Source organism: Mauremys mutica, chromosome 1 (genome assembly GCF_020497125.1).
Source record: "Mauremys mutica isolate MM-2020 ecotype Southern chromosome 1, ASM2049712v1, whole genome shotgun sequence".
In the NCBI taxonomy this organism is placed as follows: domain Eukaryota; kingdom Metazoa; phylum Chordata; order Testudines; family Geoemydidae; genus Mauremys; species Mauremys mutica.
This window is the reverse complement of record NC_059072.1, coordinates 103,157,090-103,179,771: the sequence shown is the minus strand read 5'-3', so window position 1 is coordinate 103,179,771 and position 22,682 is coordinate 103,157,090. Positions and strand designations below refer to the sequence as shown.

Below are 22,682 nucleotides of genomic sequence, written 5' to 3'. Positions count from 1 at the left end.
GGGGCACAGCAGGTGGTCGCTGAAGGTGAGAGGGCAAGGAAGAAGAGAAGAGCAACTAGTCCTGTAGGAAGAGGGGAAGAGTCAATGGAGACAATAACACCAAATATGAGCCCCAGGAGGATACGAGATAGAGGACAATAGAAATCAAGGACAATAGAAATCAAGAGGACTTGCAGCCAGAGGGAACAGAAATAGACTGCTGAATCGCACCATCACCAGGAAAAGGCAGGTCTACGTGATTGGGGACTCCTTACTGAGAAGAATAGACAGGCCTGTAACTAGAGCTGATCCGGAGAACAGAAGGGTGTGCTGTCTGCCGGGTGCTAAAATACGGCTGTGGACCTGAGGCTGAAAAGGATCCTAATGGGAGCGGAACAGAATCCTCTGATTGTCTTTCATGTGGGAACAAATGATACAGCTAGATTCGCACTGGAACGTATCAAGGGAGACTATGCCTGGCTGGGGAAGACTCTTAAGAAAATTGAGGCTCAGGAAATCTTCAGTGGGATTCTGCCTATTCCTAGAGAAGGGCAACAAAGGTGTGACAAGATTATGGTGATCAACAGATGGTTCAGGCAGTGGTGCTATAAGGAGGGCTTTGGGATATATGGCCACTTGGAGGCATTCACAGACAGAGGACTGTTCTCTTGGGATGGACTTCACCTGAGTAAGGAGGGAAATAGACTTCTAGGATGGAGGCTGGCACAACTGATTAAGAGAGCTTTAAACTAGGAATTTGGGGGAGAGGGTTGGAAGATGTCCAGGTAATCTCCACGCCGGAATTTAACATTGAGACGAAAGAAAACGAAGTAAGAAAGGATACAGCCGTGGGTAGGAGAATGGACATAAGGAGGAAGAGTAGTGTAGATAGCAGTCTAATAGGTGACACTAGTGGTAGAATGTCTGTGCCTAATAGGGTAAAGAATGTCAGTGAAGCCAAATGGTAAAAATTAAGATGTTTGTACACTAATGCGAGGAGCCTAGATAACCAAATGGAGGAACTAGAGCTACTGGTGCAGGAAGTGAAACCGGATATTATAGGGATAACAGAAACATGGTGGAATAGTAGTCATGACTGGAGTACAGGTACTGAAGGCTATGTGCTGTTTAGGAAAGACAGAAATAAAGGCAAAGGTGGTAGAGTAGCATTGTATATCAATGATGAGGTAGACTGTAAAGAAATAAGAAGTGATGGACTAGATAAGACAGAGTCTGTCTGGGCAAAAATCACGTTGGGAAAGAAAGCTACTAGAGCCTCCCCTGAGATAGTGCTTGAGGTGTGCTACAGACCGCCGGGATCTGATTTGGATATGGATGGAGACCTCTTTAATGTTTTTAATGAAGTAAACACTAATGGGAATTGTGTGATCATGGGAAACTTTAACTTCCCAGATATAGACTGGAGGACAAGTGCTAGTAACAATAATAGGGCTCAGATTTTTCTGGATGCGATAGCTGATGGATTCCTTCACCAAATAGTTGAAGAACCAACAAGAGGGGATGCCATTTTAGATTTGGTTTTGATGAGTAGTGAGGACCTCATAGAAGAAACGGTTGTAGGGAACAACCTTGGTTCGAGTGATCATGAGCTAATTCAGTTCAAACTAGATGGAAAGATAAACAAAAACAGATCTGGGACTAGGGTTTTTTATTTCAAAAGAGCTAACTTTAAAGAATTAAGGAAATTAGTTAGGGAAGTGGATTGGACTGAAGAACTTGTGGATCTAAAGGCGGAGGAGGCCTGGAATTACTTCAAGTCAAAGATGCAGAAACTATCAGAAACCTGCATCCCAAGAAAGGGGGAAAAATTCATAGGCAGAAGTTGTAGACCAAACTGGATGAGCAAGCATCTCAGGGTACGTCTACACTTACCTGCCGGTTCGACGCGGAGAGTTCGACTTTTTGGAGTTCGAACTATCGCGTCTGATCTAGACGCGATAGTTCGAACTCCGGAAGCGCCGCGGTCGACTCCGGTACTCCACCTCGGCAGAAGGAGTTGGCGGAGTCGACGGGGGAGCCGCGGAGTTCGACCCCGCCGCGTCTGGACGGGTGAGTTGTTCGAATTAGGGTACTTCGAATTCAGCTACGCTATTCACGTAGCTGAATTTGCGTACCCTAATTCGAACCCCCTTCTTAGTGTAGACCAGGCCTCAGAGAGGTGATTAAGAAAAAGCAGAAAGCCTACAAGGAGTGGAAGATGGGAGGGATTAGCAAGGAAAGCTACCTTATTGAGGTCAGAACATGTAGGGATAAAGTGAGAAAGGCCAAAAGCCATGTACAGTTGGACCTTGCAAAGGGAATTAAAACCAATAGTAAAAGGTTCTATAGCCATAAAAATAAGAAGAAAAAAAGAAAGAAGTGGGATCGCTAAACACTGAGGATGGAGTGGAGGTTAAGGATAATCTAGGCATGGGCCAATATCTAAACAAATACATTGCCTCACTCTTTAATGAGGCTAATGAGGCGCTTAGGGATAATGGTAGGATGACAAATGAGAATGAGGATATGGAGGTAGATATTACCACATTCGAGGTACAAGCCAAACTCGAACAGATTAATGGGACTAAATCGGGGGGGCCAGGTAATCTTCATCCAAGAATATTAAAGGAACTGGCACATGAAATTGCAAGCCCATTAGCAAGAATTTTTAATGAATCAGTAAACTCAGGGGTTGTACCGTACGACTGGAGAATTGCTAACATAGTTCCTATTTTTAAGAAAGGGAAAAAAAGTGATCCAAGTAACTATAGGCCTGTTAGTTTGACATCGGTAGTATGCAAGGTCTTGGAAAAAAATTTGAAGAAGAAAGTAGTTAAGGACATTGAAGTCAATGGTAATTGGGACAAAATACAACATGGTTTTACAAAAGGTAGATTGTGCCAAACCAACCTGATCTCCTTCTTTGAGAAGGTAACAGATTTTCTAGACAAAGGAAACACAGTGGATCTAATTTACCTCGATTTCAGTAAGGCATTTGATACGGTTCCACATGGGGAATTATTAGCTAAATTGGAAAAGATGGGGATCAATATGAAAATTGAAAGGTGGATAAGGAACTGGTTAAAGGGGAGACTACAACGGGTCATACTGAAAGGTGAACTGTCAGGCTGGAAGGAGGTTACTAGTGGAGTTCCTCAGGGATCGGTTTTGGAACCAATCTTATTTAATCTTTTTATTACTGACCTTGGCACAAAAAATGGGAATTTGTTAATAAAGTTTGTGGATGACACAAAGCTGGGAGGTATTGCTAATACAGAGAAAGACTGGGATATCATACAGGAAGATCTGGATGACTTTGTAAACTGGAGTAATAGTAATAGGATGAAATTTAATAGTAAAAAGTGCAAGGTCATGCATTCAGGGATTAATAACAAGAATTTTAGTTATAAATTAGGGACACATCAGTTGGAAGTAACAGAGAAGGAGAAGGACCTTGGAGTATTGGTTGATCACAGGATGACTATGAGCCACCAATGTGATATGGCCGTTAAAAAAGCTAATGTGGTCTTAGGATGCATCAGGCGCAGTATTTCCAGTAAAGATAAGGAGGTGTTAGTACCGTTATACAAGACACTGGCGAGACCTCATCTGGAATACTGTGTGCAGTTCTGGTCTCCCATGTTTAAGAAGGATGAATTCAAACTGGAACAGATACAGAGAAGGGCTACTAGTATGATCCGAGGAATGGAAAACCTGTCATATGAAAGGAGACTCAAAGAGCTTAGCTTGTTTAGCCTAACCAAAAGAAGGCTGAGGGGAGATATGATTTCTCTTTATAAATATATCAGAGGGATAAATATCAGGGAGGGAGAGGAATTATTTAAGCTTAGTACCAATGTGGACACAAGAACAAATGGATATAAACTGGACATTAGGAAGCTTAGACTTGAAATTAGATGAAGGTTTCTAACCATAAGAGGAGTGAAGTTCTGGAACAGTCTGCCAAGGGGAGTAGTGGGGGCAAAAGACATATCTGGCTTCAAGACTAAGCTTGATAAGTTTATGGAGAGGATGGTATGATGGGATAGCCTAATTTTGGCAATTAATTGATCTTTGATTATTAGCAGATAAATATGCCCAATGGTTTGTGATGGGATGTTAGATGGGGTGGGATCTGAGTTACTACAGAGAATTCTTTCCTAGGTGCTGGCTGGTGAGTCTTGCCCACATGCTCAGGGTTTAACTGATCGCCATATTTGGGGTCGAGAAGGAATTTTCCTGCAGGGCAGATTGGCAGAGGCCCTGGAGGTTTTTCGCCTTCCTCTGCAGCGTGGGGCATAGGTCACTTGCTGGAGGATTCTCTGCACCTTGAAGTCTTTAAACCGCGATTTGAGGACTTCAATAACTCAGATGTAGGTTAGGAGTTTGTTACAGGAGTGGGTGGGTGAGATTCTGTGGCCTGCGTTGTGCAGGAGGTCAGACTAGATGATCATAATGGTCCCTTCTGACCTTAAAGTCTGAGTCTATGAGCGCCCTGCCCTGAAGCAATGGAGCCAAACACAAAGGGCAGTGTGGTTCTCAGCTGCCTCAGCTCCTTTTCCCTGGCTAGCTGAGGGTGTCAGGACCCACACTCCACATTCACATCTTTCATTTGGTTTTTTAGATCACGCTTTCCTGTGTCATTAGTAATAGTTAGCAACAGTATTGGTAGTTTTCTTAGTGTTTAGATAGTTTTTAGAAGAGTTTATTTACCCTGTAGAGTCTATAAGCTGCACCATCACAGTCATATTCCCAGATGAGCTGTTGCACAGTTTTAGGATTGTGTTGTCTGATCCAGACCTTACAGACCCAGAAATAGCTATATAGACTCATGGAATCATAGAGAGGTAGGGCTGGAAGGGACCTCGAGAGGTCATACAGTCCAGCCGCCTGCACTGAGGCAGGACCAAGTAAACCTAGATCATCCCTGACATGGCATTTGTCCAACCTGTTCTTAAAAACCTACAATGACCTGGATTCCAAAACCTCCCTGGGAAGCCTGTTCCAGAGCTGAACTACCCTGATAGCGAGAAAGTTTTTCCTAATATTTAACCTAAATCTCCCTTGCTGCAAATTAAGCCCTTTACTTCTTGTCCTATCTTTAGTGGACATGGAAAACAATTGATCAACATCCTCTTTATGACAGTCCTTCACATATTTGAAGACTGTTATCAGATTCCTCCACAGTCTTCTTTTCTCAAAACTAAATATGCCCAGGTTTTTTAACCTTTCCTCATAGGTCAGGTTTTCTAAACCTTTTATCATTTTTGTTGCTCTCCTCTGACCTCTCTCCAATTTGTCCACACGTCTTTCCGGTGCCGAGTACAGCAGTACAATTACCCCCCATGTCTTCCCTATGACACTCCTGTTAATACACCCCAGAATAATATTAGCCTTTTTGGCAACTGCATTGAATTGTTGACTCATATTCAATTTGTGATCCACTGTAACCCTCAGATTCTTTTCAGCAGTGCTACTGCTTAGCCAATTATTACCCATTTTGTAGTTGCATTTGATTTTTCCTTGCTAAGTGTAGTACTTTGCACTTGTCTTTATTGACTTCCATCTTATTGATTTCAGAACAAATCTCCAATTTGTCAAAGTCATTTGAATTCTAATCCTGTCCTCCAAAGTTCTCACAACCCCTCACAGCCTGGTGTCCTCTGAAAATTTTATAAGCACACTCTACACTCCATTATCAAATCATTAATGAAAATATGAATAGTTCTGGACCCAGGCCAGACCCTGGCAGGACTCCACTAAATCCAGCCCCCCGGTTTGACAGTGAAGCGTTGCTAACTACTCTTTGAGAATGTTTTTCAGCCAGTCGTGCCCACCTTATGTTTAGGGCCCTACCAAATTCACGGTCCATTTTGGTCAATTTCACTGTTTTAGGATTTTAAAAATCCTAAATTTCATGATTTCAGATATTTAAATCTGAAATTTCACAGGGTTGTAACTATAGGGATTCTGACCCAAAAGGAGGATGTGTGGGGGGGTCACAAGGTTATTGAAGAGGGGTCACAGTATTGCCACCCTTACTTCTGCGCTGCTGCTGGTGGAAGCGCTGTCTTCAGAGCTGGGCGCCTAGCAAGCAGCCGCAGCTCTCCAGCCACCCAGCTCTGAAGGCAGCGCAGAAGCAGGGCAGCAAATCTGTATCCCTCCTACAATAACCTTACAATCCCCCACCACCATCACCAGCTTTTGGGTTGGGACCCCCAGTTTGAGAAATGCTGGTCTCCCCCATGAAATCTGTATAGTATAGGGTAAAAGCACACAAAAGAGCAGATGACACATTTTTCACAGCCGTGAATTTGGTAGGGCCCTATTTATAGTCATTTGCATCCACCTCACAGAAATTTCATCTAGACCACATTTCCCGAGTTTGCTTATGAGAATGTCATGTGGGACTGTGTCAGAAGCCTTACTAATATCAAGCTATATCACATCTACAGCTTCCCTCCATTCATTTGGCCAGTAACCCTGTCAAAGAAGGAAATTAGGTTAGTTTGTCAATCTTGATAAATCCATGTTGGCTATTATTTATTATTCTGTTATCCTCTAGTGCTTACAAACTGATTGTGTAGTAACAGATTGTTCCAGTACCTTTCCAGGTGTTGAAGTACAGCTGATTGGTCTATAATTCCCTAGGTCCTCTTTGTTCCCTTTTCTAAAGATAGGTACTATGTTTGCCCTTCTCCAGTCCTCAGGGACCTCACTTGTTCTCCATGAGTTCTCACAGATAATCGTTATGGAATCTGAGATTGCTTCAGAGTACCTAGGATGAATTTCATCAGGCCCTGATGACATGAATATATCACACACACACACACACACACACACACACACACACACACACACACACACACACACTGTACCAGAACAAAAATAATCTCATTAAGATACTGCAGTTAGGAAAGTCAGGAAATGCTGTTATGATTCCAAAAACAACCGTAACCCTGCCCCCTTCCTACTATCTGTGACCTATACCTGTAAATCAGTGACATACTTACACCCATACACCAGACTTCTGCATTTACAGTATGAGCAATATATACCCCGAAACTGTCCCACACTCGACTTACTACTGTATGAAACATCCACTTTTAGGTGTAACTACTGCTAAATACTTACCTGTAACGACTAATTATGAGCCATCCACCCAACCACAGACCCTCCTCCAGTTCACTCTTTCTTTGTCCCATCTACACCGTTTCACATTTTTCTTTCCATACATATGCCAAAGATCTGTCCCTACCATATCAAACCTTTCCACTGGAGTCAAGAGACCACACTGTCACATCCTATCATCTAATTACAATTCACAAACAATACAGTATAAGCCACAAAGCCCAAACTATCCTATCTACTCTCTATATACACTAGAAATATCACTATTTGTATTCCTCCTCTTGTGGTCTAGGTACCCAAGATCCAAAGTATTAAGCCCCAGGCTCTTTTGACAGCCTCTTGATCTAGGCACTTAACAAAGAATCCCAGGGGCAGATCAATATATTTATATTTGGAAGCTTAAGTATACCTTAGCAAAGGATCGTGTTTTGAGAATTCCTTGGGGATTTCCCCGCTTCATATTTGAATTGTCACAATGGAATCAGATCTTATCTATTTCTTAAGTAAATCATGGGGCTATGTTTCTGTTTCACGTTATTTAATTATTAATGTAATACCTGAGGATGCAGGTTAAAATATACCTCACTAGAGTCTCTGCTACCTAATTACTTCTCTGCAGACTCTCCTCATTTGACCTGCCAGAGACTTCTAGGTCTTGGTGAGGGGAAACTGACAAGGGCCCAACATTCAGAGATGCACTCCCAGGATCTGTGGACATCCCTTAACTATTTAGCTACCGTCTTAGGGACAGGAGGTGGGCAGTGTGGATAATGGAAAATTATAAGAAGCCATCTCACCTTCCTTTCCTCAGTCTGTCTCAAATATTATTGAAAGGGAAGTAAAGGATGGCGGCAGGTGCATAAATCAGATAGGTTATGCCATTGACAAAATGGAGTTAGACTCTGGCAAGCTAATCCTCTTCAGCAGACCTGTCAAGAATGGCAGCAAGATCATCGCCTCTGTGAAAATCATGGAAATTATGTGGAAATCCACCAAGCCATCAAAGTGCTCTTCAGACAAATAGAGGATATCTGGGAGTCCGCTGTGCCTGAGGCAGGTCTCGGTGACTTAACAATGACAAAGTCTTGCCATATTTATCTTGCTAAGCAAAAACCTCTAAAGCCAGGGTAGGAAGCCTCCAGCTCTTGTGATGACCTCTGGAGCTAGGCACTCAGCAGAATCCCAGGATCAGGTGAAGATGAAGCATGGTAAAGAATGACTGGACAACAGCAGCAGAAAGCAATCAAGATCTACAAAGGGGTGTGGGGAGTCCTACACAAACAGCATAGTGCAAAGACATTTTAGAAAAGCATATCTCAGTGAAGTCAGGAACCAGTGCTGCCATCAAACATTGAGATATCCAAGGTCCTAAGAGGGAGACGAGAGACTCCCCTTAGCACAGATAGCGTGGGAAGGGGGAATATTGCCAATCCAAATAGACTCGTAATTGTGACAGACAGAAACTCTGTTTTGAAGCTTTATTGTCATATCTCTTGGCGTGCGCTGAAAAAAGTCTCAATGAGGGTGTTTTGTTCAAGAGTTTCAGCTTTCAGTTTCATAATGAAAAGGCAAGGCAGAGCATGGGAGTTTAAACATTACCCAGCTGGGGGATGGACTGGCAGATTTAATCTGCTGATATCCTGAAGACGAGATATGTCCTGTACATAGGTTGGGAGTTCAGTATTCCCTACAGAAGAATCCTTGCATAGCACTGGCTTTCTAGGTAGCCTTGGACAAGCCACTTAACCTGTCTGCCTCAGTTTCCCATCTTCAAAACAGGGTTATCAGTACTAACCTAGCTCACTGGAAGGTTATGATCCTTAATTATTTTATGGCCTAGATTTATACAAACTGCACCAGCTGGTCCCCCTCTTTGCCCATGAGTGGGGATTGATCTGGAGGAAAGAGTGCCTTTGGTTTCCATCAGGAGCTCCAGCAGAGGCTACAGAGGGGATGAACTGCATCAGTGCATCCCTCTTCTGGCCTGCTCATGCCCCCTTCCCTGCCTAGCACTGACACATTTTTGTGCTTCTGGAGTCCTCACTGGAAGGGATGTTGTGGCTACTTTCCCCCACCACATTCTCCTCACCTGGTGATTTTCCACCCATAAAGCCCTCCCCTAACAGTAGTGAAACCACAGCACCTCCCATGTGCCACTGTCACTAGCAGGAACACTTTCTAAAGCAAGATGTGGGCAGTTTTCTGCAGTCCCTCTCTGAGCCTCTTATGCTCAGGAGTTTTAAGTGTTTCATTTGCAAAGAGGCCATTGCGTGACATTCAGCACTTCATTGTGTTTATGAGATCTGAAACTCATATCAGCCACTAGCTGGGCTGAAAAGGTCAGTTTGCCTATTTGCAAGTCCCTCCCTTCAGTTTGTTTCCATCAGGAAATAGACCTGGTGGAGAGAGACAAGCCTCTGGGTAAGGTTAGTATGATAAACAGGAACCTAGCTACATGGGCATGGATTACTCTGCAGGGGGAAAACAGTACTTCAAGCCTGCTATGCCTACCTCAGACAATTCTGAGAGAGAGAGAGAGAGGGAGAGAGAGACTTTTAACTGTCACATGATCAGGGTTAACTGTATCAACACCTCACGGCTAAGTAAGTGCTGCTAAATACAAGGCTTACTACAATCCCTCACAAAGAATCTCTTGCTAAATACAGGATACTTTGGGAAGCTAAGGATGAGAACTCATCAGGTTAGTCAACTTGCTTTCATTTTAAGTAATAAAAAAAGAATGTTATAAATGCACACACACCAGGGGCGGCTCTAGCGATTTCGCCGCCCCAAGCAGGGTGGCATGCCGCGGGGGGGCGCTCTGGCGGTCGCCGGTCCCGCGGCTCTGGTGGACCTCCCGCAGACGTGCCTGCGGAGGGTCCGCTGGTCCTGCGGCTCCGGTGGAGCATCCGTAGGCACACCTACGGGAGGTCCACCGGAGCCGCGGGACCAGCAGACCCTCCGCAGGGACGCCTGCGGGAGGTCCACCGGAGCCGCTTGCCGCCCTCCCGGCGACAGGCAGAGCGCCCCCCCGCGGCAAACCGCCCCAAGCACGCGCTTGGCGCGCTGGGGTCCGGAGCCGGCCCTGACACACACACAAGATAGCCCTTTGGCTCCACAGGGAAACACCTGTCTAAACTGTGATTTTCTCCCTCTCCTTAGCCTTTATCCTACCAAAATAAATAAATAAATAAATCTGTGCAGTTAAAAATTATGACCAAACCCTCAGCAATCTCCTTTGTTTTGATTTGTCTTTTAAGGTGACTGTTGCAAGACTGTCAGGCCCCAAAGGGTTGGAGATGAGAAGGGAGAGGGCCTGGAGAACTCAGAACTAGAGCTGGAGCTGAACAACAAAATTCAGTCTGTCCAGATCCAAACATCCTCAACATTCTGGGGGCCTAGGAACTAGGATTTTGATTCGGGTCCTTTTCTCCTTAAAATACAAAAATGGAACCAGCTGTTCATTTAAGAGGCAGCAGCTGAAAAGAAGGCCCTACTATAAGATTCCACTTAACTAAACAATCCCCAAAATTCCTTCTCCCACCAGAGTGTGTTGAGCAGTTTAAGGGAGACTGAAAGGATGGTGAGGTGAAACACTCTACGCGAGAACATTACACACTGCTACAGGCAAGGAGAACATCTTTGGGTTCCCCTATTAATGTGTAATACAGAACATCCCAATTGTTTATTTTCTTTTAGGTAATGTAAGTGCTCTCTCTCTCTCTTCCCCATATACTTGCAGGGCCATGGGATGTGCCACTGCATGCAGTGACATCTCTTTTCCAGAAAGAAGTGTCAGACTCTTCAGCCAAACAGAGCAATCCCATCAGATTAACTTCTAGTCACATGCCAATACAAGCCCCCTATCCCCATCCAACTTGTAAACTCCTAGTGAAACTGGACCTGTGTCCTTTGGTATGTACTGATGGGTTTTCAAATATCTCCACCACTGCTGTTTGAAATAAGATACTGTAGGGCATCGGTCACTTAGGGTTCAGTGTGGAGGACGATCCTGTCTAACTGAGGGAGATGAACTGGATGATCCAGGAAGCTCTTTCTAGCCCTAAAAGAAAACCCGAGTTGGGGCTGGGGATGAACTACAGGATGGATTTCAGGGCTCTGAAGAGAAAACATCCAGAAGATCAAGAAAGGATAACTGACTTGAGGAGAAAGGATATAAGACCCTCGAGTGTGATGAAGCAGCTGAGTAAAAGCTGTTCAGGGAGACTAGTAAGTACTACCACTCAAATCTCTGAAGGAAAAGAAAGCAGAGGAAGGGAAGTTGTTAAGAGAAAGAAAATAGTAAAATCCTCCACCTGGATCAGCTGAACTCTCTGAGTGCCATCAATCTGCACACCAGGTTTCTCTTTCATGCAAGTTATATTTATTGACATATTTATTTCCTCGTTTCTGTTCTGCTTAATGCCATGGCAGCTAGACCACTTCCATTAAAGAAACTATTACACAAAAGAGAAGGAAGAAAGCAAAAGCAGAAAATCAAGTGCTATGCAAAATACTGACCTTTTGCAGCTTGCCTTGAAGGTTACAACACTCAGGCTCTGATGGGCTACCAAGGGGAGTGAATTCCAAAAAGCAAGGCCCCATCTGAGAAAGACCTGCTGGCAGACATGGGGTATTCATATTTTATGGACCAATTGCAAGCGTTTTAACTGCCTCAATGGGATGTAGAGTGAGAGACCACCTCTCAAATAAACAGGCCCCATAAATCAGGGCTTCAACACCAACACCTCAAACTGCACTCAGAATGGAACAAGAAGCCAGTGCAGAGACCTACACACTACTCAAGCAATGGGCAACTGCATTCTTTAATAGTTTCTGTGTGGTGTTCACAGATAGAGCACAAGTACAGCACTCAAGCCTAGAGATTCATAGGTTATAAGGCCAGAAGGGACCACTGTGATCATCTAGTCTGGCCTCCTTAACAACACAGGCTATAATAAAAGCATGGATGACCGACCACTGCAAAATCCACGTTAGAAAGGATTAGCCATAGTCCCCAGGCCAGCTATAGATGATGAAACGCACAACAAGTCACCACTCTCATCTAAGAAACCAGGAGCGGTGAGGGATCCAACGTGACCCTTTTAAACAACAGGTGGGCATACACCATCAGTAGATGGGGCAGACACTTACTACCATCCATTCCTCTAATGGTTATCCCTGCCAACAAGCATCACTTCAGTATTATCCTACTTGAGTGGCAGTCATCCCCCTTTCGTCCAGAACCCCTCTCTCTTTCAGACATTGAAAGAATAATGAAATTGTAGTATCTAGGCTTGATGAACAGACAAAGAGCTAAATATTAGTATCAGCATATTAGTGACATTGCACCCAAACTGTCCCACAGTCTCACACAATGGCTTCATATAAACATTAAACAGGAAGGGTGGCAAGACTGAACCCCGTAGAACCACACTCCCATCTTTGGGAAGCCTTTTGGGAGAACCAGCCATTACCCAGCACCACTCTGTGGGATTTTTCTGACAGGGAAGAACAAACCCACTGAAAAGCCACATCATCCACTTCCACAAAATCCTGCAGATAAGTTAACAACACTTCATATATCAGAAGCTACTGATAGATCTAACAGAATCTTGGACATCCTACCTTTGCCTACCACAAGAATGACACGAGAGAGAAACCATCGGGGTAGTCCCATGTTTGTTGCTAAGCTGAACATGAAAACCCAAGTAAATGCACAAAGGGGGAGATTTTCAAAAGAGCCCTTAGGGATTTGGGAGCTAAAGGCCCACTGACTTTCAACAAGATTTGTACAGTCAAAAGCCATGGGTGCTTTTGAAAATCTCTCCCCAAATGTGACAATCCAGGTGGACACAGATCAAGATGAACTAAGCAACCAGGTCCAACCAGAACTCAGCAAATTAGGAAGGCATTCAACTGAGCTGAGGGTCTGCACACAGTCAAAATCCCAAATTCATTTTATTCCAGGACAAACACACTCTTTGGGTTTGGGCAGAACAGCCACACTCCTTCTTCAACCCATCCTGGGTTCATGCTGGACTGAGATGAGTCATGACAGGACCATCTGTGTCATCCAGCCAAGGCTTGGAAATATCTAATAACACGATTAGAATGTGGATGATGGCAGTCTTCCTAGCAACCAGTCATGCATTAACCAGGAGGAGCTGAAGGTTGGCATCACTGCTAGCCATTACCTCATCCTGCTGAGTTAGGACCTGATCTTGTGGTCCCTTCTGTTCTTAAACTCTATGACTCTATTAGTTCAGATGAAACCAACAGAATAGATAACAAGCACTGGCCACCTGGTCTGCAGCTAACAAAAGGCCCTTTTCCACCTAGTCTCCCCACACCAGTCAGAACAGCTCCCCACTCCGGAAATGGTCTCCTCTTCTGTCCACCAGATCTCTGGCAACTGCTAACCCTTTCTTCACACTTTTACAGACAAAGCACCGATTCATTCCATTTCTCCAGACTGCCATCAAACCTTTACAAAACCTGTTTCAAGTTCAAAATACAACCTCCCTGAGTACAGATAGTTGTCACCTTTTTGAAAGCACAGGTTTGTGTTTAATTTAGAAGTCTACTGTTTTCAGAACAAAAGCGAGCAGGAACAATTGCTTTTGTGCATAGAAGATGTATTTGTCTTACAGACTCTTTTATGATTATTATAAAAGTTTTGTTAGCAAGTGTAGTGCTCATGAAAAAGGGTGACGGCTAGAACTGGCCTGAGCTAGACATGTTGGGAGCAGATTCTGTGCAAGCTTCCGTCCACGCCACACATACATCTAACAATGCACTTCAGTTCTGAACACAATACCGTGATCCTGACCTGCTACACCACCCTCAGGAGCAGAGGCTGCCCGTCATGACACACTATATGACAAATTCTAAAATGGGTTTGAATAGATTAAGATGAAAATATTGTATTGATTTGGGTTAGGCCTTGATCCTGCAAACACTTATTCATATGCTTATCTTTACTTATCTGTGTAAAGTTAAAAACATACATAAGTGCTTGCAGAATCTGGGGTTTAGACAGTAAGCTCCTCAGGACACAGATCTTGTCTTTGTCCATGTTTGGTAAAGGACTCCTTACCTTCGTAGAATTTATAGCAAAAATAGAGGGGACTCAGAGATAGGCGATGAGAATGATTTAGAGCCATGGATATGCTCTCATATGAAGAGATTGAAATGATTGCGATTATTTACCTTATAGAGGAGGCAAATAACGGGACAAGCTGAAACTATATAAAATAATGGATGCTTAGAGAAGGTAGCTCTCTAGAGAATGTCTGTTCTCTCTGTGTCATAACAAAAGAATTAGGGGATATTCACTGAAGAAAAATTCAAAACTAATAAAAGGAAATACTTTTTCATATAACACACAATTGGCCCATGGAACTCATTGCCACAAGATATCATTGAGGCCAAGAGCTCAGGAGACTTCAAAAAAGGAGTGGACATTTATATGGATAAGGGAATATCCCATATTATAATAAATATTAAAAAATAAACAAGTTTTGAAAGTGATATAAACCCTCAAACTTCATGACATAAGCTAACATCTAATACAGTCCGTGGGGGTAAGTTTAACCCATAACTGCCCACTGCAGGGTTTCTTCCTGTGAAGCATCTAGTGCTGGCCACTGTCAGAGTCAGGATATTGAACTAGGAGAACTGATCAGATCTGTTATGGCAAGTCCTACTCTCCAAAGACATTTTCACTTGCTTCCAAAAAAGTGAAATTTCTCATCTGTCTTCAGTGGTCTTCAGAGCACTAAACTGCTCTGCCTCTCAGTCCCAAGCATATCTATTGCTTCAAGTGTGCAGTTTACCCTTTTGGTGATTCTAACAGTCTCTATTAATATAACAGTTTCATTTCTAGGGTCTTTGCTGTATGTGGCATTAAGTGATTGATCTGAGGGATTTAAAATCTCTTCTTTCCGAAGAGTCTTTTTGGAAAACTGTTGCCACTTCCCAATTTAGGAAAGGAGGAATAAAGAATTTCCCATGCCAGGCCAGACCAGTAGTTTATTAAGTATAGATTGGTATTCTGCATCCTGTAGTGGACAATACTTGAAACATAGTGCCCCATAATGCAACTGGCCAGCCACACATGAAGGGACCAGGCGGAGTCCCTTTCTGACCTCCACATGTGACCATCTTAAATCTGAAACAAAAGATCATTTATCCCTTTTAAAAACAGCCCCCCACAATATATGATGGACTCAATGATATTCCACACTAACAAATCCCCCCATATTTACCAGTCATTAGTTCCATGACAGCTTCCCTTTGGAATTTCAGCGGGTCCGTCTCTCCAGCCCACCTCCAGATTTCAGTTGAACTGTGATGCAGCCCCCTCACCGTCTCTCTGTGCCCAACCATCTGCAATCTGCGCTCTCTGCATCAGCGGAAATAATCAGGATGTGCTGCATTGTACTGTCTTGTTCCCTGATGCCCTGACAAACTCGTTTTATTTACAAGAAGAAAGATCTCTGAGAGAAAGAAACACAGACATCTCAGTGACTAAAGGACCCAAACTGTCAGGATAGTGTTTAAGCCTTAGGGAAGTTAGATATCAAAAAGGAGCAGATGTGACTGGACAGCTAGACTTTTAAAGGCTTGATGGAAGAAAGTCTTTAAGTTGTTAACATGAAATAACAATATCCTTCTGGTACCTGTAGTGACAAATACTACCTCCATCCTGACACCAAACACAATGTTTCAAAGCCAGACACTGGAGGTGAAAACCTGACAGGGAAAGTAGCCTGACCCTGAAGCCACCAGATTTTATACTTTATTCCTCTACATTGTAAATAAATATGAAATGGAGCCTGGCAAGATCAATAGGCCCCAAAATTGGTGGTTTCTCTCTTTTGTCCATCCATTCCAAGGTCCATATCATTCTTTGTTATTTTAAAAAAAAATGTAAACCAATGCTTCCAAGCACTTTCTATTTTAAAAAGTCAGTGCTGGCATCTCATTTTCATAGCAGCCCTACCACGAATCAATATCCAGGTCCCAGCTCTCATGAGCAACCCTACAATAACACAAGCCGGACCATAGAGTTTGCTTATCATAACTACAATAGCAAACCAGAGCATGCAGCTCACTGCTCAAAAGCAACCTTACAATAGCATAACAGACTGTGCAACCTCTAACTCATGTGTATTGCTACAACAACAAACCAGCATGTGCAACCTCATGCTCACGGCCAGCCCTGCGACAACAAACTAACGTAAACATCCCACCCATGGGCTGCGTTTTTGCCACAGCCAGGGCCACCCAGAGGATTCAGGGGGCCTGGGGCAGGGCCAGGTCTTCGGCAGCAATTCAGCAGCGGGTCCCTCTCGGAGGGAGAGACCCGCCACCGAAGAATGAAGCGGCGGCGGTAGAGCAGCCTAAGTGCCGCCAATCGCGGCTTTTTTTTTTCCCCCTGCCGCTTGCGGCACTTGTACTCACCGGGCGGCACTCCGAGGCTTCAGCAGCACTTCAGCTGCGGGTCCTTCACTCGCTCCGAGTCTTCTGCTGCACTGAAGGACCCGCTGCTGAAGACCCAGAGCGAGTGACGAGCCCGCTGCTGAAGTGCCACTGAAAACCCAGAGCAGCTCATGGGGCCCCTGCGGGGCCCAAGGCCTGGGGCAAACTGCCCCACTTGCCCCCCCCGGGTGGTCAGATGTTTTATCAATGATGTGTTTTATATATATCCCTGATTTTTGACACTTTTGACACTTGGATAGTTTTACAAGTGGCTGAGTGGGGTAAGGGTAACAGCTGAACTCATCCCACTGAAAATGTTAAGACCTGCCAAGTTACAAGCTCCTATGCCGCCCAGGTTTTGAGAGATGGAACACTCGTGTCTCAGGCTACTTGTTTGTCACAGATGATCATGGGATTGCTTGGGGTTTCTACGGAACACATCTTGGAGCTTATTTAGCTGCTTTAAGAGGTGTCTGCCCAGTGCTGCTCTTCCTGCTGAATTTGTGGAGGCTGAGGCAGGAAAACAGCACTGCAGAAGCAGCACTGACCTTCTCCTAATCATGTTCCTACACTTGCTCATGCAGCTGTGAGGCTGAGCCAGCCAGCATGGCGATAGCAGTTTAAATGGTTTCCATGCTGTCCCCCAAACCCTTTTTGAGCTGTTCCATAAGACCGTCACCCTATCCACGCACAGATCCCTCCAGAAGATACACTTCTGTGATGATGCCTACAAGAAATTAGTCAAGTAATAATAGCCAGCTGGAGGGGCAACTGGAGACAGTTGAATATTTCTCTTTTAAAACTTTGCAAAATCTCATAGGCCACAATCCTGCAAACACTCACAGACATGTGTAACAGTACGGCACAGTATTGCAGTAATTGTAGGAAATTAAACAAACCAACGGACCAAGGGTAAGGGAAAAGGATAAGTATTTGCCAGACTGTGGCCTTAGACAGCAAATGCTGCAGGTCAGGGACTGAGCTTGTATTTGACAGGATTTTGTATATCCTACGTTTGACTCTTCCCCCTGTATAGTCAGTTAGACTCTGATACTGCAAACACTTACGCATGTGTTTAACTTTAAGCACATGAGTTGTCTTACTGACTTCAATAGGACGACTCACGCACTCAGCGTTAACCACATGCATAAGTGTTTGCAGGATCAGAGCATTAGTCAGTTTCCCCTGTTGTGTGCGTGGGTCTTTCACACAGCAACAGGAGAGAGAAAAACATTTACCACAGAAATTGGCAGGTGGGGCTCAGGGACAGGAGTAGCACTTGAAACAACTTTAACTCCCTTTTTGAAATTGAATAGTTTTCAAGTTGATAAATGTCCTCTTTAAGGAACAGAGGAAAGAGACTATGTATGCGCAGTAAAACACGTGATCCGCTAAAGCTGTTAAAGAGCCATTGCTTTATTCAGGAAAACTTTGAAATGCTTTGTCTATAGAAATGCTGCAAATTCTGCACTTGTTACTCAGGCAAAACTCCCAATGACTCAGCAGGTAGTTTTTCCTGAGTAAAAAATAAATCTTCTGATATTATTTTTCCCTCCCCTCACTCTTTATCATTAGCAATGTGTATAAAACAGGATCTTTGTTGCTGAAAAGTTCATCTACTCCTGCTGCATATTCCCCACCTGGAGTCAAAACCCTCTCTTTATGACACATAGTTTCCACTGCAGCCAATTGTGATGTCACAGACAGACCATTGTGACTTCAACTGGAAAATAAGCAGCAGGACCAGATAAACTCTTCAGAAACAAAGATCCTGTTTTGATGTAAATAACCCTCACAGTAGCAAAAAAAACAAGCAAAAATAAAAATCATGTGAAGAGAAATACAGAAAATATACAGAGTTTTTGCTTTTTGTTACACAGAATGTTTTTCAAAGTTCTACAACAGACAAGGAAGGATCTTTCATTTTGTTTCCACTGTGTTAAGAAAGCAAACTGGCTTCATCAGCCTTTGGAATATATATTTACTACCCTTTTTTCATTTGGTTTTTAAGACCTCTGTGTCTTGTCCTTGTCCCAGAGTGAGCAAACACTGTTGCTGTGCAAAAGAAACAGCTCTCAGGAAATAACATAGTGTGTGTTTCCAAATGCTTCATAAATCTACAAGCAGCTGGCAATGCTGCCCATGTTTCTGCAAGATTTTTTTCATATAAGTCACTTATTAATTTATCTTTTTTTAAAAACCCAACCCTCTCCATCTCGACCCCCCTCCAGACACGTACTGAAAAACAGAGGTTATAACCATAACCAGAAGCAGAATTAAACCAAAGAGGTACTGGTGCCAGCTTGCTGGATGTTTATGAAAAGGACAGGCAGCAGATCCATTGCAGCCCTAGCCATGAGCTCTGACCTGACAGACAATGCACCCGACTAGCACGCTGAGATACATGAGAGTGGATGTTCACAAGACATTTTCAAAGAGGCAGTAATGAAATGATATCTCCTACATAAGGCCAAGTCCTAGACAGGTAACATATAGCATTAGGACTTGAATCTTCAAAAGGAACAAGTTCTCTCCCTGCCTTCCAACTTCAGACTTCAGCCTCTGGAATTTTATTAGCTCTTCAGAGGGAAATAGGAAAGGAGGAAAACACCCTCTGCACTTATGATGCCCAACACCCCTTAGGACTGAACTTTTTACAATAAGCTAATGGTGACCTGTAGTAATGGTGTGATACACAGGAGTGTTACAACAAAGGACTGATAATACCCTACTGACTCCAGGGGCTGCTGTTATAGACTCTGACCCAGATCCACAAAGGGGTTTAGAAGATTAATTCTCATTTAAATCAGTGAGAGTTGGATGCCTAAACCCCTTTGAGGATCTGGGCCTCTGTTTCTAAATCTGATGGGCTTGCTACTGGCCCTTCCTCCAGAGGAGGCCAGTCCCTTCAGTGGCCTAATCCAAAAATCCAGCATGGCGTTGCAGCTTTAGCTCTGCAACAGGAACAGGTTTAAGAACGCCCGCGGGTTTCCCTCTCCCAGGCAAATAAAGATCAGGCATTTAGAGTGATTCATTCGCACAAGAGTCGCCAACGAACTACATACCTGAAGCATGGGGAGTAGAATTCACCACCTTTCAACACCAAAAGAACTGAGCTTCCAGCTGGTGAGCTAAAGAAGCAGTTCGCTACTTTAGGTGGTCAAAGGAAGTGATAGATACTGAAGCTAATTTCATTCCAGCAGAGGGCAGCAGTACACAGACACACAAGCCCACTCACTATCTCTTGTCATGGAGCTGACCCATGGTCAACCCTTTCTCTGGAAAGAAAGATTCCAACAGACATCTTCTCCCCTTTTCATTATCTCCAGTGGTTGTACGATGCTGAGAAACGGTCCCAGATCTCTTCTGTGAGCCAAAAGGTTGGGGAGGGATGGGGCACTGTTAGAGAAGAACAACCAGAGTTCTCTTGAAGTGGGACACTAGACAACGAGCTTCCACTACCACATAGTCCTTCCCATTACATTTCTTGGTGAGACCAAACACCATTGTGCTGCACCCTGACTTCCACTCTGGCCACAGGCTGAAACCATGAAGTAAAGTAGTCCACTGACTGCCAATGGATGCATGTGGCTCAGTGATAGGCCCTGAAAGGGGAGTGAGGTATTGTGATGCGGTGTCTCGGTGTTCTCTCTAAATATCCAGGTCAATGGGAAGTTTCCAGTACACTGAGAAATTGTCAGAGGCCTGTGAAAAGCAGGGTCCGTAGTTTGTTATTCCACTAGTAAAGGGCCTTCCTTCCAATTGCCAGAACAAGGTTACATATCAAGTGACATTCAGAAGCCATAATGGGACATTCTCATGGTCAATTAGCTCAAAACTATGCCTGCTTTTATCCCCTTAGATGTTTGCAAATTCCATATCATTCTTTTAGTGTGTGCGAGGGTGGGGATGTGCAAAGGGGTTCCCATTAAAAAATACTGGTATTGTTGGGCAAAATCCAAGCCAGTAGCCTAATACTCATGAGTAACCCCACAATAAGAAATCATTGTTTGCAGCCTCACAACTGCCATGACAAACCTATGTGCAAATTCACATGGAAAAGAAGAAGGAAAGGTTTCTGTAGGGAAACTGATTTCATTTACAAGCTGGTATTACAAACAAGAGAGAGAAAAATATACAAATTACCTGGATGGTGTTTTCTTCTGAAAAAGAATGAAGTTTGAGTTATTTTGGTCTCTGAAAACTGCAGTGGTAACAAGTAAACAGAAATGTAGTTTATGCAGAAACTCTATGGGAAAAAGTGACTGTGGCATAACCAGATGACTACAATGAGAAGAGGCCCTGGTAGTTATTTGAGTTTAGTTATTAAACTGTGAATGGATTTTAGGGATTATGGATGTGAGGAACTAATAAATCCCAGTTTGACTCATAACATAGGAAGAAGTTATGCAACCTTCTTGTACACATACAGCTCTACAATGCACCTTGGTCTTGAACTGCAGCACTTGAAGGCGTGGGTATCCGTACAACTGTAGCAATGCATCTAAATCTTGACTTGTAGCATTCCATGCTCTTCCACTACTAGTCTGGCACAGGGTTTTATAATGACCTGCTATTCCAGTACTGAGCCAACAAAGAAGACACAGTCAAATTTACCAGCCTTTGTGGTGCGTCTGTGACATGGGCAAACATCTCCTAAAGAGTATGATCAAGCCATCTATCTTTTCATTAGTGACATGATCATAATTTGAGCTAAAACCTCTAGGGTTTAGAGGCTAGTACACTAATTCATGTGCCATTCAGGCCCCCAAGAGGGCAGGAGCTGAGGGAAGAAACCAGAATTCTGCACTCCCTGGATAAAACTCAAGATTTCATTCCTATAACAACCATACCAAATAGTTACATTTCTGATCTTATCCTGATTTAAAATAATGATCACATGTGGTGATTTGGGCCATTACTGTATAATGCTATTGAATAGTTTTGGAAAGCCAGCAGAAACTAAATAGTCCCCATAATTAAAAAAGCATCCCATTTTTTTATTCCATCCTCCAATTTGCCCCATTTTTTGGCGCATCTGTGTTCAAAATCTTAATCTCCTGGTGCAGAGCTTCAGCAAGAATATTTTGCTGTAGAGGCTAAAGGCCTAGCATAGCCCTTTTGTTTCCTGATCCAAAAGTGACAACTGTTTACTCATTCTTGTGTACATGTTACATATATATTTATTACACACAAAAATTACATTAAAGGAATATTATTAAGATTAAAAGTCAAGCACTCACGTGTTAGGAAATGCCAGAATTAAGGTGTCCTGTCTAACCTTAATTCAGTCCCTTGTGCATATGCATTATGATACAGTCTTTAATGACATGATCACATGAGAATCTCCTTTCTCTTCCTGCAGTCCCCTGCTGTATTCTCTACACACCCTCCAACTTCTGCAACAAATGAGTCATAGGTCCTACAGACAACAGTTTCCTTCACTACACCCTGATTCATCCACAGAGCAGGTCCATGTTACGCACTGAATAACGTAGGGGAACTATGGAAAAAATAATAGGTGACTGCACAGGCAACCTTAATTCTGGCATTTCCTGACATGTGAGTACTTGACTTTGCAACCCTAATAAAGTTCTTTTAATGTCATTTTTGTGTGTAACTTCCTTGAATTTTAAAAAAGCGAATTAAAAAAAATATGTGGCATCATACTGACACCCACATGGGATGTCAGCACAGTTGGAACCTTTAGTTCAATGACAGACACCTCTGCCACTTGAGTTAATGAAGTAATTGATAGCAGTAGTAAGTTGTCATACTCTGTGTGGACAAGCAGTAGAGGGGGATGGGCCATTTTGCCAGTGGGGTTTGAAAGACATTGGCTGATGGCAGAGGAATGATGAGACTCAGGAATCTTGGCTTCCTTTCCAGCCTCTGGAGGGGAGTTTGCTGTAGTGGGCACCGACTCTTCTTCCCATTCCTAGCAAACTTGTCCTATTCTGCCCCATCCCCTGCAACGTGTTCCTGCCCTGATCCTGTCTCTTCCCCACCTGTGGCTCCTCATCCCAGCGCCATTCTCCTCCCCTAGCCAGTCCCAGTCTCCACTCCTCAGACTTCTCATCCCAGTT

The 22,682-nt window shown here is 43.6% G+C and overlaps 1 protein-coding gene across 5 annotated transcripts in view; it reads right to left on the bottom strand.

Annotated features, from left to right (window-relative positions):
• Positions 1–22,682, bottom strand: part of HIPK2 (homeodomain interacting protein kinase 2) — a 204,186-nt gene that overhangs the window by 147,481 nt on the left and 34,023 nt on the right. The window contains exon 1 of one of the 5 annotated variants that reach the window (XM_044988701.1): positions 6,586–6,638. The exons of the other annotated variants lie outside the window; for them this stretch is intronic. The gene's annotated coding sequence lies outside the window, so the exon portion shown is untranslated. Of the gene's footprint in view, positions 1–6,585; positions 6,639–22,682 lie in introns of those variants that run through there. 5 annotated transcript variants of the gene reach the window in all.